This window comes from Triticum aestivum, chromosome 2D (genome assembly GCF_018294505.1).
Source record: "Triticum aestivum cultivar Chinese Spring chromosome 2D, IWGSC CS RefSeq v2.1, whole genome shotgun sequence".
NCBI classification, from domain to species: domain Eukaryota; kingdom Viridiplantae; phylum Streptophyta; class Magnoliopsida; order Poales; family Poaceae; genus Triticum; species Triticum aestivum.
The window spans coordinates 20,311,523-20,331,178 of NC_057799.1; the positions used below are offsets into that span (position 1 = coordinate 20,311,523).

Consider the following 19,656-nt stretch of genomic DNA (forward strand, 5'->3'; position numbering starts at 1 on the left):
AAGGTCACCGTGCAGCCACAAAATGAGGAGGCAACAATAACCTAGACATGAAGACGGTTCCAGAGGGAAAAAAGACACGAGTTGAGTTGTGACCACCACACCGACCAACCTGTGAGAACACCATAACTCCTCACTCTGTCGCCCCATAGCTGCGGAGTCTGTTTTGATGGACACATCAGTTACCTCTCCCAATGCTTCTCGTAAAAAAAATTCCCGTTGCAACGCACGGGCATATGTGCTAATTTTTAAAATTTCTTGAACATCCAACCGGATCATATATTCTTTCAGTATTGGTTCATTCCATTAGTCATCCGGAAGAAGGAACACATGCACACGACCTGCAATTACCATGATTCCCAAGTGGCTGACGAGATCCTCCTCATGGTATCCAAGGGTCTCTCCGTACCCTAACGCTTCTGCCATTGTCAATTCTCCACATCACTCCATTTTCCAACAGCTCCAACCCGTGCTCAACTCCTTTCCATACAGGTGACACATTACCAGGAAAAATAGTATCCTGCAAACTGCTTCGTCTATAATATCTTAATTTTAGCAATCCTGCACATAAACTGTCTGATCTGTCAATCAATCGCCATGCCTGGCTCGCCATGTTCACGCCCGAGCTCATCGATAGGCTCTGGCCATTCGTTACGGCAGGCCGTCTTAGCTAGCAAGGACGATTCCAGGTCAACCCTCTCGACGAAGAGATTGCGTCACTGACATGCTGGTGTGTGCTGGTCGCCGTTGCCGAGATGCAAACCTTCCATGACCGTGGGCAGCGGCTGTCGGCTGGCAACTGTAGGAGATATGCCCTAGAGGCAGTAATAACAGTTATTTTGTATCTCCAAAGTTTGTAATGAATGTTTAGCTTCCATGCTATAACTGCAATGATTCCCGAGTCTGCAATATCCACGAGGCTCGGAGGGAAACTCATGTGCACGTGTGGTATACTAAACGGTAAAATGTATTCCTAGTCTTGCCTCTAAGACTGGCTCATGTATTGCATGATGATCCTGTTTTCCTGATCATGGGCATGTCTATGCTGGCAATTCTGAGGGCGCGACGTTGGTAGAACACTTGTGTTGAATCGACCCAAATTGATGTTATGCTATGAGATTCTTTTCGTCACAAGTTTATGGTTAATAACACAGAGATAGTTAATGTTTGCATAATTCCTTAGACCATGAGACTATCGAGTTCCTTCGTACTTGCTTTGTGAACTTTGGGGTTTGTTAAACGTCATCCGTAACTGGGTGGCTATTACGGCGGCTTACGGGTTCACGGAAAAGTATGGCAAGTAACGAGATAGCTCAAGATTGGGATTTGCTCCTCTCTCTATGGGCATTTTGGGTTTTTGTGAGCCATCCCTACCCCTTGGCTTTGCTACAAATAGAGGAGGAGTGGGCAGCCCAAAGCTCATCCCTTGCTCTCATACACATGCCATGCATTATCTGGCTTCTTCTCTCCCTCCCACGAAAAGAGTTTCGTAGAGCCGTAAGGCTGTCTGGGTTCCGGCAGGAACTAGTTCTGGACGGCGAAGCCCTGCCGGATAGCTGACACCGTATGTGTGCAACCCCATAGAGAGATTGTAGTTTCGATCTTTTGCCCGAGGGGCTGTTCGAGTGTCCTCCCGAAGGGCTGTCCGAGTCTCCGTCCGAGTTTCGAGGGTCCTCCCGAAGGGCTGTCCGCGACATTGTCCGGGGGACTGTCCGACCGCCTCCCGAAGGGCTGTCCGGAGAGGGAGTACATCCTCGCGGTTGGGAGGTTGTAAATCCTAGCTGCGGGGATCTGCACCAATGATCTACACCGACTCTTCTTCCGCTACGCTTCGAGTCGGTACGGATCAGATCAAACCTTGTATGCAGTCTCCATAGTGGTCCTGGGCGTGCTCGCTATACCGAAAATTTTCGTTTTCTGTCGCGTTCCCTTACAGTGGCATCAAGAGCCGTGCTATTCGTAGATGCAGGTTTCGATCTAGAATACATGGAGATGTATGGGTATTGCATAAAATAATTAGGTAGTAGATGAGATCTATTGCTGAAATTATTTGTGCGGGTGATAGATGAAATCTGTTACCCGACGTTCTTGTTGCTTCCCTAGAATTTGCGTTTGCTCAATCTGGAGACAGCATGGTGGAATTTGACAAAGTTCTGGCAATCCGTGATCCTGATTGATCATGGAAGTGCTATCAGTTCTTTGGGTTCTGCCATAGTCAAAAGAAAGATGAAATTCGCAGATGAAAGGGCATTGCAGATATGATCTGCACGGGGGTCATGCGTATGACGAAGTTTAGTATGGGGCTCGAGATTTAATTATCTCGTGTTTCACACACCCCGAGATGTTAATCTAGCAACTTGAATAATCATACTTGATGATAAAACGTTGGTAGCTGCGGTTTAAGTCAAAACCTTAGAAGCCACGTAAAATAAAATTTTGCATAAACCGATTAGAGGCGTCTAACTTGGTTTTGCAGGATGTGCATGTGATGTGGTATAGCAATGCTCATATACAATTTGATTATGTATGAGATGACTATATGATGTAACTAACATGACCTGCGTGTCATGATTCTGCATGATGGCTGGAGCCATATGATTGCACTTTAATGACCTGCGTGTCAACCTTAAGTAATGCACTTATTTTTATTAGCTATAGAGATAGCAATATTATCTGGTGCATCGACAAGGTGGTGGCAATCTTCGTGAAGGTGAACACCGACGCGAATGCCGAAGACGAAGAAATACTTAGCTTCTCCGTCAGAAGAGGCTATACCATATCATGCTATTATGAATTGCCTGAGATGTTTATCCCTCTTGATACACCCTTCTTGATTGCGCGGTAGTCGCTTTTATTAGGGTGATCTCTCAAACTTAAAATATCAAAGTAGTTAGTGTTCACCGAGGTGTAGCACCGTCTGAAATTCATATCTTTTCGCGGTGCGCCATGTACACATGAGCACGAACGAATCGAGAGGAATGAGGCGGGTGAGGTCAGACCTCGCAGCAAGATCACTTGGTTGTCTTTGATGTTCAGGCAGGAGAGTCCTGAGCTCGGAACACGCCCATCGAAAGATGAACAAGAATCACATAGAGATGTGATCGGCAAGTTGGCCTACCGATTGAAATTCGTGTCATCAGTGATGAACCCGTCAATGACATCGAATAGAAATATGGATCTTGAATCACCCTAAATCAATTATGAGAGATATTGATTTGAGTGGGAGCGCACTTTAGAATAAAAATGTTTATTCACTAGTGCAAATTTCATTATAAACAAAAGTCTAAGTGAAACTTGTGTTTTCCGTTGTAGATCAAATGGCTCGCAACACCGCGTTCAACTTAGGCCCGATGTTAGAGAAAGAGAAGTTAGCTACGACTGGAAACAACTATGCGGACTGGGTCCGTAACTTGAGGATTTTCCTCAGGAGCGCTAAGAAATTGTACGTGCTTGAAACTGCTCTTCCAGCTAAACCGGCGGCAAGTGCACCGGTAGATGAACAAAATGTCTGGGCCACTAAGGATGATGATCACAACTTAGTGCAGTGCCTCATGCTAGCTTGCATGAGTCCAGGGCTTCAAAAACGTTTTGAATTCCATAAAGCCCGTGATATGATCCGGGAATTGGATGCTCTGTACAAGGAAACCGCAAAGTCTGAACGATATGATATCATGAAGGCTTTGATGGACTGCAAGATGGCTGAGAGTAGTTCAGTTGGCGAACACGTGGTCAAAATGATTGGCTATTCTGAAAGGTTTAAAGCCCTAGAATTTCCACATCCACCTGGCCATATGATGGACATGTTGCTTTCTTCACTCCCCCCGTCTTACGACGGTTTTGTCATGAACTACAACATGACAGGGATGGAGAAGACACCGGAAGAGGTGCTCGCCATGCTAAAAACTACAGAAGGATGACTGCGGAAAAATCGCAAGCAAGTGTTGCTTGTGAATAAAACCGCCAGTTTCAAAAAGAAGAAAGGCAAGCCAAAGAAGGGCAAGGGCACCGGTAAGACCGGCTCCCAAAGCAACTCTAAAGGCGGAGCCAAGAATGAAACTGAGTGCTTCTACTGCAAGGGCACAGGACACTGGAAGAGAAACTGCAAGAAGTATCTGGAAGATAAGAAGACCGGGAAAACCGGAAAAGGTATAATTGTTATACAGGTTAATGTCATTGACGTTTTGCTTGCTAGCGAAAATTCTAAGTCTTGGGTATTTGATACCGGATCGGTTGTTCACATTTGCAACTCGATACAGGGGCTTCAGAAGGTGCGCAAGCTGGCAAAGAATGAAGTCGTAATGTGCGTCGGGAACGGCACTGGGATCGCCGCTCAAGCCGTCGGCATTATGCCTCTACGTCTCCCTTCAGGATTTATCTTAGAACTAAGTAACTGTTATTTTGTTCCACTGTTGTGTAGAAACATTATCTCCGGATCATGTTTAGTACACGATGGGTATTCGTACAAGTCTGAGAACAATGGTTGTTCACTTTATTGTAAGGATATGTTTTATGGATTTGCACCCATTGTTGGGGGGCTTTTCATACTAAATCTTGAATGTGGAAATGATGTCTTTAACGTGAATGCTAAACGCCTTAAGAAGGCTGATACCACCACCACTTTCATGTGGCACTGTCGGCTTGGCCACATCGGAAAGAAACGCATGCAAAAACTCCATAAAGATGGAGTTTTACCGTCTTTTGATTTTGAGTCATTTGACACATGTGAAGCTTGCCTGATGGGGAAAATGACCAAGACGCCGTTCACGGGTCATCCTGAACGGGCGGGTGAATTATTGGAAATAATACATAGTGATGTATGTGGTCCAATGAACACAGGCGCACGGGTGGGTATTTCTACTTCGTGACTTTTACTGATGATTTGACTAGGTATGGCTATATCTACTTAATGAAGCATAAGTCGGAAACCTTTGAAAAGTTCAAAGAATTTCATAATGAGGTAGAAAATCATCGTCACGAAAAGATTAAGTTTTTGCGGTCTGATCGCGGAGGCGAATATCTTAGTCATGAGTTTGGCCAACATCTGAGTGACCGTGGAATCGTTTCACAGCTTACGCCTCCCGGAACTCCACAAAGAAATGGAGTATCGGAACGACGTAACCGAACCTTGTTGGACATGGTAAGGTCAATGATGTCTCTTACAAATCTTCCGATATCTTTTTGGGGTCACGCACTGGAAACTGCTGCTCACACACTTAACAGAGCACCGTCTAAATCAGTTGAGACGACACCATACGAGTTATGGAACGGGAAGAAACCCGGTTTGTCGCATCTCAGGATTTGGGGTTGTGAGGTATACGTAAAACGTTTACAACCTACCAAACTAGATCCCAGATCAGACAAATGTTACTTTGTAGGTTATCCCAAGGAAACAATTGGGTATTCCTTCTACGACCCGTCCGATAACAAAGTGTTTGTTGCTAGAAATGGACAATTTCTTGAGAAAGAGTTTCTCGCCAAAGAATTAAGTGGGAGGACAGTACAACTTGATGAGATTAGTGAATCTTCGGCAACAGTTGATATGGCTAAGGAACCGGAAGAAATTCCGCTAATTATCCCTGCAACTGAGCCTGAAGTTGTCGCATATGATGCGGAGACTTCAGACAATGTTGTAACTGAACCGCGCAGATCAGGTAGGGCTATCCAGCCACCTGGGTGGTTTCATAATGAAATCTTCATTCTTGAAGACGATGAACCTGCGCACTACAAGGAAGCGATGGCGGGGCCCAGCTCAAAGGAATGGCACAAGGCCATGAAATCCGAAATGGAATCCATGTACGAAAACCAAGTTTGGAACTTGGAAGAACTTCCTGAAGGCGTAAAGCCGATTGGTTGTAAATGGATTTTCAAAAGGAAGACAGACGCAGATGGTAACATTACTATCCACAAAGCTAGAGTTGTCGCGAAAGGGTTCACACAAGTTCCAGGAGTGGACTACGACGAGACTTTCTCGCCGGTAGCTATGCTTAGGTCTGTTCGGATATTACTAGCAATTGCTGCTTATTTCGATTATGAAATATGGCAGATGGATGTCAAAACGGCTTTCCAAAATGGAAACCTCAAAGAGGATGTATACATGATACAGCCAGAAGGTTTTGTCGTTCATAAGGATGCTGGAAAGGTATGCAAACTTCAGAAATCCATTTATGGTCTGAAGCAAGCGTCAAGGAGCTGGAACATTCGTTTTGATGAAGTGGTCAAAGAATTTCGCTTCATCAGGAATGACGAAGAATCTTGTGTTTACAAGAAGTTTAGTGGGAGCGCAAAAGCATTTCTAATCTTGTATGTGGATGACATATTATTGATTGGAAATGACGTGACTTTTCTTAGCGAAATAAAAGACTCATTGAAGAAAAGTTTTTTAATGAAAGACTTAGGCGAAGCGGCATATGTATTGGGCATCAGAATCTATAGAGATAGATCAGAACGCCTGATAGCGCTTAGCCAAAGCACGTACATTGACAAGGTGTTGAAAAGGTTCAACATGGAGAACTCCAAGAAAGGCCTACTCCCCATGTCACCTGGCACAGTGCTTTGCAAAAATCAGAGTCCTCGGACTCTGGATGAGCGAGTACAAATGAATGATGTTCCATATGCCTCGGCAGTTGGTTCTATTATGTATGTCATGCTATGTACAAGACCAGATGTTTCCTATGCGCTAAGTGTTAGCAGCCGGTACCAAAGTGATCCAGGGTTGGAACACTGGGCCGCAGTCAAGGGTATTCTTAAGTACCTCAGAAGGACCAAGGATTTACGCCTTGTGTACGGAGGTGATGAAGAGCTCATTGTAAGTGGTTACACTGATGCAGGCTTCATGACTGACCCAGATGACTTCAAATCTCAATCAGGCTATGTTTTCATATTGAACGGCGGCGCAGTGATTGGAAAAGTTCCAAACAAAAGACTGTGGCGGATTCTACGACGGAGGCGGAGTATGTTGCCGCTTCAGAAGCCTCCAAGGAGGCGGTATGGATCAAGCAATTTCTTGAAGACCTTGGTGTGGTTCCAAGTGCTCTGGACCCGGTGGAAATCTATTGTGATAATAGTGGCGTCGTGGCGCAGGCAAGGGAGCCAAGTTCGCACCATAAGACAAGACATATTCAACGCAAATATAAACTCATTCGACATCATGTCGAAGAGGGTTTAGTGAAAGTACGCAAAGTTCACACGGATCTGAACGTGTCAGACCCGATGACAAAGCCTCTACCCCGAGCAAAGCATGAGCAGCACCGGATAGCCATTGGTGTTAGGGAAGCCATGTAACTGGATTATGACTCTAGTGCAAGTGGGAGTCTGTAGGAGATATGCCCTAGAGGCAGTAATAACAGTTATTTTGTATCTCCAAAGTTTGTAATGAATGTTTAGCTTCCATGCTATAACTGCAATGATTCCCGAGTCTGCAATATCCACGAGGCTCGGAGGGAAACTCATGTGCACGTGTGGTATACTAAACGGTAAAATGTATTCCTAGTCTTGCCTCTAAGACTGGCTCATGTATTGCATGATGATCATGTTTTCCTGATCATGGGCATGTCTATGCTGGCAATTCTGAGGGCGCGATGTTGGTAGAACACTTGTGTTGAATCGACCCAAATTGATGTTATGCTATGAGATTCTTTTCGTCACAAGTTTATGGTTAATAACACAGAGATAGTTAATGTTTGCATAATTCCTTAGACCATGAGAGTATCGAGTTCCTTCGTACTTGCTTTGTGAACTTTGGGGTTTGTTAAACGTCATCCGTAACTGGGTGGCTATTACGGCGGCTTACGGGTTCACGGAAAAGTATGGCAAGTAACGAGATAGCTCAAGATTGGGATTTGCTCCTCCGACGATGGAGAAATATTCTCGGGCCCTCTCGCTGTTACGGTATCCATAATCGTCTGGCCAGACACCTTGTGATTTGATCACTGGGATGCCGGAACACGGAAACGAGAAAAGAGAACAGAACCAGTAACGAGGTAACTTGCATGGTGGACAAATTGTTCGTCCACGGGGATGCAATAAATCTCACCTCGGGTGTTTGTGACATATCGTGAAGCAATAGGAATAGCTCACTACAACTGGAGGTTCACTCGAATATTCATTCGTGTGGGTATAGGGGTCAATATGGGTGTCCACGGCTCCGATGTTGATCATTGATCGGAAGGGGTTCCGGGTCATGTCTATACTTCACCGAACCTATAGGGTCACACGCTGAAGGGTCATCTATCTGCTGAATACTAGACAGGGAGTATGAGAGAAAATCACCGAAAAAGTTTCGGACACCGGAAAGGTTTCGGACAGCGGAATCATACCGCAGAGAGAGGTCATCGGATAAGTTTCGATGGTACCGAAAAGTTGTTTCGGGATATACCATTAAGTCAGATTGCTTTCGGCAAATGCCTGATAATTCTTGGAGGGTGCCAGAATCATTCTGGAAGCTTTTTGGAATTTTCTGAGATAAAAACCGGAAATGTTCTGGAGCTGCCGGAGCCACTTCAGATGCATTTCGCAGATGAAAATCACTAAAACCGGAATTGTTTCGGAATGCGTTGAAAATTATTATGGTGGGTACTGGAAATGTTCTAAGCCCACATAAATATTTTCAGTTCGAACGGACGCTGAAAAATGTCATCGTGAATAGTGAAAGTGCTTTTTGGATATTTTATGGTGAGTCACCTTTTGGGATATTTCCAAAAGGCTTCTAGAAGGGCTTGGGAGCCAAGCATGCTCCTCGTGGGGGCCCCCCAAGGGGGTTGGCCGGCCACATGTGTGGGGCTCCATGGAGCTCCACTTCCTCCCCATTATGCCCTTCATGTGTGACATTTGCATGGGCATTTTGGGTTTTTGTGAGCCATCCCTACCCCTTGGCTTTCCTATAAATAGAGGAAGAGTGGGCAGCCCAAAGCTCATCCCTTGCTCTCATACACATGCCATGCATTATCTGGCTTCTTCTCTCCCTCCCACGAAAAGAGTTTCGTAGAGCCATAAGGCTGTCTGGGTTCCGGCAGGAACTAGTTCTGGACGGCGAAGCCCTGCCGGATAGCTGACACCGTATGTGTGCAACCCCGTAGAGAGATTGTAGTTTCGATCTTTTGCCCGAGGGGCTGTTTGAGTGTCCTCCCGAAGGGCTGTCCGAGTCTCCGTCCGAGTTTCGAGGGTCCTCCCGAAGGGCTGTCCGCGACATTGTCCGGGGGACTGTCCGACCGCCTCCCGAAGGGCTGTCCGGAGAGGGAGTACATCCTCGCGGTTGGGAGGTTGTAAATCCTAGCTGCGGGGATCTGCACCAACGATCTACACCGACTCTTCTTCCGCTGCGCTTCGAGTCGGTACGGATCAGATCAAACCTTGTATGCAGTCTCCATAGTGGTCCTGGGGGTGCTCGCTATACCGAAAATTTTCGTTTTCTGTCGCGTTCCCTTACAGCAACTGCTGCCCGTGAGCCGACGATGAGAAGGCGGTGTCATTGGGAAGGGGACAAGAGCATCCAAGACTAGTACTAGGTGCTTATGCCTGTGACTCGTGCTGCGCAACTACTAGTTGCTTACACATTGGGCAGGGGACCAGGGCATCCAAGACTAGATATGGGTTTTCTGTGGGTCATGCTATCATCTGGCATATCAAGACGAACACGAGGTTCTCGATCGTTATCTGCAACAACGGCTCCGGGTACTTGTGTTTATCACAACTTCATCTAGTGCATGAAGCATGATGGTCTACAACTCTACATACATGCATCCAGGATTACGGTTGTGCATGCTCCAGTATAAGTGCAATAAAAATAATTTTAAAGGGAAGGTACGTAAAAAGTTATACCGAGAACCCTATCCACCAGACCAACTGCTTTGGGTCAAAGAAATGTATTTTGTGTTTTTCTTTTTGGAGGGTGTATGTTTTTCTTCCTTAAAAAGTATGTATGTATAAGATCGATGTATGTGTAATCTACAATTAGTGCATTGTCAAATATCGAGTTTATACAAATTTTGTACACTAGTCCTCAACCTGTGCACTAGTACACCTACCACGGACATGCAACTGACATGCATTTTTTAAGGAAAAACAAAATGCAGCTATTCCCCAACCTTGGTGGCACGCAATAAGTGGATTGGCATATGTTGGTTGTATTTAAAAACACAACTACCCCCACACTTATTTGCACGCAGTCAGTGGATGTGCAACTAGGGATGATATTTTGGAAAAACAATGCAACTATCATCCCACCCATTTGTTGCACGCGGCCGGCCGATGTGCAACTCGCGATGTATATTCTAAGCGAAAAATCCAAATGGATTTGATATTTTTGAAAAACAGAATAAAATGGAGCAGCGGCCATGAGCAGCACGTCATGAAAACGTTAATAAACAAAGATAAAATTGATGACAACAAAAAAACTGTTATCCAGTTGCACTCACAATATTTCTGCAACTATGGTATTCAAAATATGAAACTCCTCTGTAAAGATATTGTGGCCCTTAAAAAAAATTACATTGGCAGTGCATAATTTAAATTTACACCAACGAGGAATCATGTTTCATAACAAAAACATAAGGTTTACTTAAGTCGAGATTAAAATTTTAAAAATGAACAATTACAGAAAAACTAGGAAAAGTTTTAGTGACCTGTTGTGTCCTGGCACAGAAGCCCCTGTAAATAATAAACAAAACTTGCATCAATATAAGCATGAGATCAACACATCTAAAGGACAATTGAGGAATAGGTCGTATGCAAAATAACAAATTTGATAACTAAAACTATGTACAATAAAAAAATGCAGGGATTGGACCCGATTACTACTTATTTTTCAACAGAACCAAACTGATGGATAGGAAACATATGAATGACCACTGAGAACAAAACCTAAAAATCCAACAAATCAATAAGCATATTACCCCCTTCATTCTAAATTACTATATGTTTTATTATAGTAAAAGTTTTCTGAGTTTGACCAGGTTCTAGGAGGAATAATCAGCACCTTCATATCAACAAAATACACCGTGCAAACATATTTTATGATAGATCTAGTAATGTTGATCTAGTCGCAAACCCGTGCATCCGCACGGGCTAGTTTTTTCTTGAATAATATATATTTTTAACTGCAACTTTGTAGATTTTGGATCTTGTTTATCGTCCAACACGCATGAAACCATTTATAATTTGAAATTTGGTATTAATATAGGTCAAACGAACATATACATTTAATTTCATTTCCGTGTTATTCATACTATACCATTTTAGTCCATATCTTATCCTACATATGTAGGGATTGCATGCCAATACAATATATAGATAATTATAATTTTAAATTTTAAATTTTGGTATTAATATATTTAAACAAACATATACATTTAATTTTATTTTAGTGTTAGTCGTACTATTTTAGTCCGAATTTTATCCTAGTTATGTAGGGATTGCATGCCTATACACTACATAGAATGAATAATTATTACAAAATTTTAAAGTAGGTTTCTTTCTTTCTTTTCAGAGTTGGCTTAAAGTGTGAAGTTTGAAAGCTCATTGTACCCTGTCCCCTAGACGATAGATATGTGAGAACTTTCATCCTATTCGTGTTTCCATCTAGGTATTATCTATAAAATGAAATTAACTGCAAGAGAATTCCTTTCAAGAAATTATGCAGTTAAATGATATGGACTTTGTAAGAATATTGAATTGCATACCATGCTATGAGTTGTAGCTGCGTTAATCTTGATAAATTCCCTTCGACTGTGAACTATACATTGTGAAAAATGAATTAATGAAGGAACAGTGAGGAAGCAACAAACACGTTGATGAAAATTGGATGATAAAATACCTTGAATTCTATTATTGCATATGACAGACATACTATTAAAATCTTATCATTATAATATATGTGGATGCAAGTAACTATGGAATAGAAGGTTATTCTCACACAAATTTGTCGTATCATCATAACTAATTATTACTTATTCATTTTATGTAACTTAGGTAGACATCAAGTTTGTACTAGCATGCATTTCGCATGTCCAACTTGGGATATACTATGTTTGATAAATTTGTGAAACATACTGCACAGAATGCGTAATTGTGCTATCTTGCACTACAAATGTCAAACTAAAATGAGTTTCATTTATCAGATCATGTTTAGATCAACATAATGAAATACAAAATAAAATACATCTACGACTAATTATGTCTCAATGCACTGCTTCTCGTAATACAAAACTATCTGACATCATGATCCAATTAAATTATTAAAAGGTGCTACTACTTCCATGAACAATATCAAAATAATAAATTAATATTTTGAGTACCATTTGTCCAACATAATTAACCACATACTTCATGATTTTCATGTGTGATATCTTATGCATGTGTGGTTGCATGCTGGCTGATGGTGTACATCGTGATGAGAAGAGGCAATGCGGGCAATGGGCCGAGAACTTGTCATTATTGATATCCGTGGGCATACATGCTATTAATTTTAATTTTAATTTTAAATGGCATACATACTATACTCAAAAGCCATCATTCAAGAACATAAATAATTAGATTGGAAAGAAAATATTTGCAGGCAAGTTATTGGTACTAGCAGCGAGAGGCCTTGTTGCATGCTGACGGCACACTCCATCTACCATATGATGAGAAGTAGAAGAGCAATCGATGGAGATTCTCAGTGCCGCTGGTGAACTGTCATGCGCCACGTAAGCTGACGATCCAGCCCGTTGGTTGAATTTTTGTTTTCCGTGTGACAGAAGCTAGATCAATATTACTCTGAGTGATCTGTTGCTGATTCTTGGCAATCATGCTTTATGTATGAGACTGATGTCATAAATATTGTCTCGAGTGAACTTGCATGTGGTAAATTAACAAACAAAATCAGCACTTATGATAAGAGAAACTAACCAATCCATCGGAACTCGATAAAACTCGCCCATGTCTACAGTTGGAAAAAAAGCTGCATATGAACACAATAGACACAGCACGTGAAAAAATGAACAAAATATGGTATACATCCATGCTGCTGATCAGTATTTACGCCAATTCCAATCTCAATATAGCACATAGTCTATTCTGATCAGATTGACCAAACTTTCAGTCACGTGATTACAAAAAAATTTATTAGTGTGGACCAATGTTTTGCAAGGAAAGGCATCTAGAATACAACACGGTGCAGCTCTCTGTAACAGTAAAAACTACACATCCAACAGCCTACCAGTACATCCCGGGCGCCCTTGCCACCACCCTTCCCAATAATACTTTCTCCCTGCAGCTCTTCGTGGCCTGACTGCCAACCAATCCTTAAGAGGCATTATTGCACGTAACTCAAATTGGATTATCTTTTTCCAATAAGAGTAGCCTAGATTTTTGGAAAGTCAGTTCATACTTTTGGCATCTGCACCTATAGGGTACACACGTCCCAGATTATAATCTAGATATATCTGTGTCATGTGCCTATGGAACTAAGGCGCCACCAGCTATTAACAGCACATTCGTAATTAGTTTATTTGTAGGCCTAGAGAATAAACTGCTCAGTACGTACGTGAGGGGATGAATACGTTAGTAGATGCTTGCAAGACTCATTCGTCGATGACCAGGGATAATGTACCACGGAAAGAGAAGAGATGACACAAACATTGGCCGCCGTCCGCAGCAGCTGAGTAGGAAATTGACCCATGGGGCCACTCGCCACGTACAGGCAGAGGTGGCTTCTTCTCCTTGCAGTTGTGACACAAACCTATATATGAAGGACAGAATTCTGAGATTGCACGGCTTCCTGATAGAATTTCCTCCATGGTAGATCATCTTCTTTTTTAATGCTCCATGGTAGATCGTCGAGGAGAAGCTTATTAATTATTTTCTTCTTAAGAGGAAGTGAGAAACCAAGTGTGTCCTCCAATCCCAAAGATCAATCGGATAGAGAGAAACTTTCTAACCTCTAGAATTAACGTCTGTTCAACCCTTCTGTCTGGAAACGCAATGCCATGTACGTGAATACAGTGTAGGAGAGAGAACAGGCCGAGAAGGAACTGCTGCCCATGGCAGCAACAATCTAGATGTAAGTCAACAACAGCATGACCTGGAGACATCAAGAAGAGATGTCGGGGAGAGATCCAAATTCAAACAAAAAGTAACAGCAGATTGAAGTGTAAACTGGCAAAAATCGAACCTGCTGATACGGATGAGGAATTTGTTTGATCTGATAATCTCCTTGAGCACACCGAATCAATGCCCAACTTACTTTGTTCAGTTTGGGAGAGGCTACGCATGTTTTTCATTGGCGGGGAGAGAGAGAGAGAGAGAGATCATGGTGAAGAGGAAGAAGCCATTGATGGATTTCTTTTCCATGTGTGGAGAGTGCGAAGATGGAAAATAGGAAGAGTCCATGAAATTGGGAGGAAGTACCGTGGAGAACCAAAGAGGAAGAGACCGTGGAGTAGATCAGGTGTATATTGTGATTTTTCTGCAAAAAAAGGATGTAGTTTAAGATTGTTTTTTCTTCAGAAGAGATAGAGATTGCTTTTTTTGAAGGAAGAGATAGAAATTGCATTTTTTTGAACTGAGATTGCATTGATTAGAGAAGGAACAAACGGTGGATTAGGATGTCTGCTGTATTTTATTTTTTGTATCAAACGAATGATTGTGGGCCTTGAAGCTATAATTTTTTTCACAATTGATCAAAACTTCAGCCGTGATGTATATTGGTGCGTGTGGATCTACACCGTAATAACTCATTGGTCCCACCAGATTAACGGCTCCTAATTTCTGATTAACGTGGTAATTTGTTGGGAGTCTGTAATTAGTATAGGTAGGTATAGGTATAGAGGTATAGATAGATAGATAGATAGATAGATAGATAGATAGATAGATAGATAGATAGATATAGATAGATAGATAGATAGATGAACAATACAACAATGTATTGTGCACATACGCAGGAATGAAGGATGAAGATCATTGGCCACACAGCCAGATAAACACATCTAATATCAAAAGCAAATCTGCTTAATCAGGATCTTCCAAGCACTGCCACTTTAGGTAAACATGGTCATTTGTATTGCCTCTTGTTGCTAGAAAGCAAATAAAATTAAAAAGGAGAAATTCTAAAACATACGAAAAGAACTCAAGACATAAAATTAGAACCACTCGAAAAAGAGGCCCGTAGAAAAGGCACTATAGCCAGAAATACATTTCCAATCCAGACTTGAACAACAAACATACAAAGCCCACTCCCTTGTTCTACCAAAAATATATGGGAGACAAATAATATACAACAACAACTCCTGGGCCAACAAACAAACCTGCTGACCCTCTTACATAGACAAGAGATCCTAAGAAAAACATAGACAAGAAACAATGAGTAAGCTTAACTCCAACACAGATCTTGATGTTCTAGATCGAGCGATTACATATATGACTAGGATTTAACTATTTCTCAGGTGATTAAGAATGGGCAAAGCCATTTTAGATCTGGTCAGCTGCACACAACAAAATATATGCGATTTTAGTGTAACAAAAGGTGCAAGTGCAATACTAAGAAAAACATACAACCACGAAATAAAATTCACACAATATCTATAATAATCTGAATCTTAAGTTTATGTTTAAGATAAATGTACATACCAATTTTTTTGTATACTATGTAAAAATACACATTTAATTAAAAGCTAGATAGCAAAAGTGATTGCACAATATGTTAGTACTGAATCTGCACCAAGTTAACTATGAATCATGAAATGAATATGGTAGTTTGAGTTAGGTCAATAAGTTGATCTCCTCATGCCACAATACCTGTTACATTTTGTTTGGACTCTGAGAAATGTATTACATTACATACGGTAATGTACGAAAATTGAAGTACAAAAAGAAGAAAAGGAATAAAAGCCCACAGTACGTAGAAGGAAGATGTGCTTCTTGAAACATTTAAAATCTAGTCGTTAGTAGTTCCCGATTGTCATGCTCGGGGGGAGGGGGTGGGGGTAACATGATTAACAAATTGCGGCTGAAAAGTCCCCAAAAGAGGAAAAACGGAAAACCAGGTAAGCATTGTTTCTTCAAATGTTAGGAGCTACTAGCCCTGGATTTTTTTTAACATCAACTAGCCCCATATTTCATACTGAAATGAAATTGATAAACACAACTATGATCCAAGAAAAAAATCATGGACGGCGAGAAAGGGATAGCCATCAGGAGATAACAACCCCACCAGGGCCGGTCCTGAGATTTTGGGGGCCCGGGGCGAAACAAAAATTCGGGGCCCTTAGTAAACATGTCATAGTAATAAAAATGAATATATATGCACATGTGAAAAATTATTAATAACACTCCAATGCATTGAAAATCAGTATGCGTATCAAATAATAATATACATATTACCTTGAAAATTTCTTGTAACATTCCTCGATTCAAAGTCACTTATGATGGGGTCGATGACAATCTCATTCAATAATTTCTTCTTGATGCATAATGTACCCAAACCATTTAACCTCTCGTAAGTCATTGTTGACCTCAAATAATTCTTCCACAATTTCAACTTTGAGAACTTCTTTCAGCCGATACTATCGTCACAGACACAACAAATAAGTTCCGATAAGCAATGAAGATATTCGAATAACAATCAACTTCTCTGACATGCCCAAAAATCTATGTAGCAAACATTATGCCATCCGGCAAAGTGAATCTAATAATCTTCAATTCAAAAATAAGATCATATACCTCAACATCAGATGAACCATCAAGAAATAATGTTTCTGCAAATTTTGTGCAACACTCTGTGATTGTACCAATTTATTAGCGGCCTTCTTCCTCTTCCTTTTATTGCTACCCGATGCATACGTCTTGTTTCTTGGCGGCATACTAACACACAATTCTGAAAAAAGTAATTTTTGCATCAATTATTGAACGGTACAACATACACATCAAGGAATGCAAATCGCAAATATAATATACCTGATTCTGATCGTTGAATGCGTGATAGCGCCAGTCCATGTGCTGTTTGCAGCGCCTAGAGTCGGAGAGCAATTGACCAAGCATGACGATGGAGCCCCTGAACTGAAATCAGCGGTGATTCGGATGGAGATTAGGAGAAGAGAATTAGGAATTAGCAAGAGCCAGGCGGCAGACCTTCAGTACGGCTTGTCGGCGGCCTAGGGCTGGGAGCTTGGGAAATCATGATCGCCCTTTTTTAGGTCAAGCCGTGAAGGGATAGCAGATCATTTTTTTTTACGCGAACGATGAAGGAAGCGGTCGCTAATCAGGGCGCACGTGCCGCTAATCCTGCCGCTGCTGCTCGTTTGGCTTTGCGATCCTGTGCCTGTGCCGCTGTGCGTGAAGGCTGAAAGGCCTCTACTTTGTCTATTTTTTTCTCATATGGGCCTACCTAGTACCCTGCTATACTAGTACCTACATACCTGGATGGGGGCCCCTAGCTTGTGGGGGCCCGAGGCGGCCGCCCCCCCTGCCCCCCCTCAGGGCCGGCCCTGAACCCCACAGGGCCCCAACATCACACATCACAGCACATCCACACAGATCGCAACCTCCGGGAAGATTAGACCACACAGTTGTACGCATCCACATTGTTGTTTCTATGGCCCTTTTTTCTAAGGTCTAGAGCAACATCATGGCGAGTGAGAAGCTTGTAATTACAATGACTACTGAACGATCCACATGGAACTTACTGTTGAAACATGTGCCATACCAATACTTTACAAATTGCCCATCAACTTTATTGATAGATTTTGTTACAGTTTATATCAACACAAATTATAGGCTTCTGCATGTCTAACCACACATACAATTAAATGTAAAAAGGACTTCCGCCCATCTCCGAGATGTTTGTAAACCAGGCATGATTATCAACTTATCCAAATTCACCACCAAAAATATACTCTAGTAAATGATGTTCCAATTAAGCTCAGGGTTGTCAAGCACCTCTATTAGAGCCGGCACGTCCACATCTCATTGGTCGAACTTGTGACATTCTGTTACTGATCCCACCATTTTCTCATTTCGAATTAGGTCAATATGAGGGTCATTCTTCGTGCCATTTGTAGTGTTGTGATCGCTGCAAGTGTGATGACCGTAGTACACAACATTGTACTTTGCAGCTTCCTCTTCATAGTTAAGATATCCGTTTTGATCCAGTTGCTGAATTTTCTTGGTTGTTGAGCAATTCCGTTCTGTATAGGCGCATCTGTAGTAGCTCCTGCTTAATTACAAGTTTGGTAGCAGGTGAGCAATTCGGTCCTGTGTAAGTGCATATGTAGTATCACATGTGATGATTTACGAGAACCATCTCAAATAAGGGGACTAGAATGTTGGTTTTGGTAGTAGTAATGTGAAGATATGATTGAATGAATTGCTTAGTGATGTAGTAGTATAGATACCTAGCATGTTCCCTCCCGTTTATGTTTTTCTGCCCATATTTTCTCCAATTATGGCCATCATAATGTGGAACAACGGTTACAAGTGATCATGATCGCCTGTCGTTGTTTCTCCTACACGATGCATACATACATACATACATACATACATACATACATACATACATACATACATAAGTGGCAATTGATTGGCGAGATATAGGTCCAATTTGAATTTTATTCGAAAAGTTCAAACTTCTCTTCTGACCAATGTTGCTGATCATAGGCTTCTCTTCTTGTCCCTCGCCAGCGTTGGGCGAAATTACGTAAATGTTGACGAGGTGTCTGCTTGGGTACTAATCCCCTGGAGCCTGGACATGACGCCGGCGACGCAGTTGCTCACATTGTTGAAGAGGCCGATGGCGAGGTCGGCCGACCTGCCGTCCACGTAGCGAAGCGCGGGCAGGATCAGCACGCGGAGCTGCGCCAGAAGCTCTTGCTGCCGGCTGAGCAACGCGTCCATCTCGGAGCTGCCATTGACAATAATCGTGCTGCTGCTCTTCATCTTGTTACCCAAGAATGCATATGCAGATATGCGCGTGCCCTCCTTATGTAGTTAAATATGTACAACGATATGTACGTGCCATTGGCTATGGGCGGAGGACCGCAGGTCCGTCTATAAGAAAGAGTCAAAGACCACCTCCAATTAATCTGCATGCAATCATTAATGCATGCATGCAGATTGAAGCTATTTAATTGGCTGTTTGAAAGTGCTTGCATGCACTGACCGGGAGAGTGACATATACGCGGAATGAACACGTACTCAAAAGTTTGTATGTGCAATTATTCGTTCATGCATGCACGAAGCAATGCATGTAATCCACCAACATGGAGTTTTACGTACCATAGGTGTACACCTAACGTACGGTCATATTCAAATTGCACGCGTGTTGAGCAGGGACTGACGTACATGTCGAGCGGGAGAGCGACGTGAAAACTGAAAAGTAAGCAATTCAAACTATTTGATAGTTCAAAACCAAATCGTATATAGGCAGAATACCATGAACCTTGACTAGTCCAAAGAAATGGAGTACAATATACCAGTTGAGGAAACCAAATGGTCACGGGAGGGTTTACTTAATCTGGGGGCTTTAAGCCGGCGGCGGCCTAGCGATTCCATTTTCCACGTGCAGTACCCTAGCTATAGCTAGCATTTGTTTTTGCATGTGGGTACTATATAAAGCTGCCACACCATTGTCATATACTGCCGCCCGGTAGCAAAGCTTTCTCTTAGGCTGCCCCTAGTGGGTAGTATCATAAC

General features: G+C 42.3%; 1 pseudogene; it reads right to left on the minus strand.

The window, feature by feature from the left end:
• Positions 1-17,862: 17,862 nt before the first annotated feature.
• Positions 17,863-18,900, minus strand: LOC123055542 (probable WRKY transcription factor 34; annotated as a pseudogene).
• Positions 18,901-19,656: the final 756 nt, after the last annotated feature.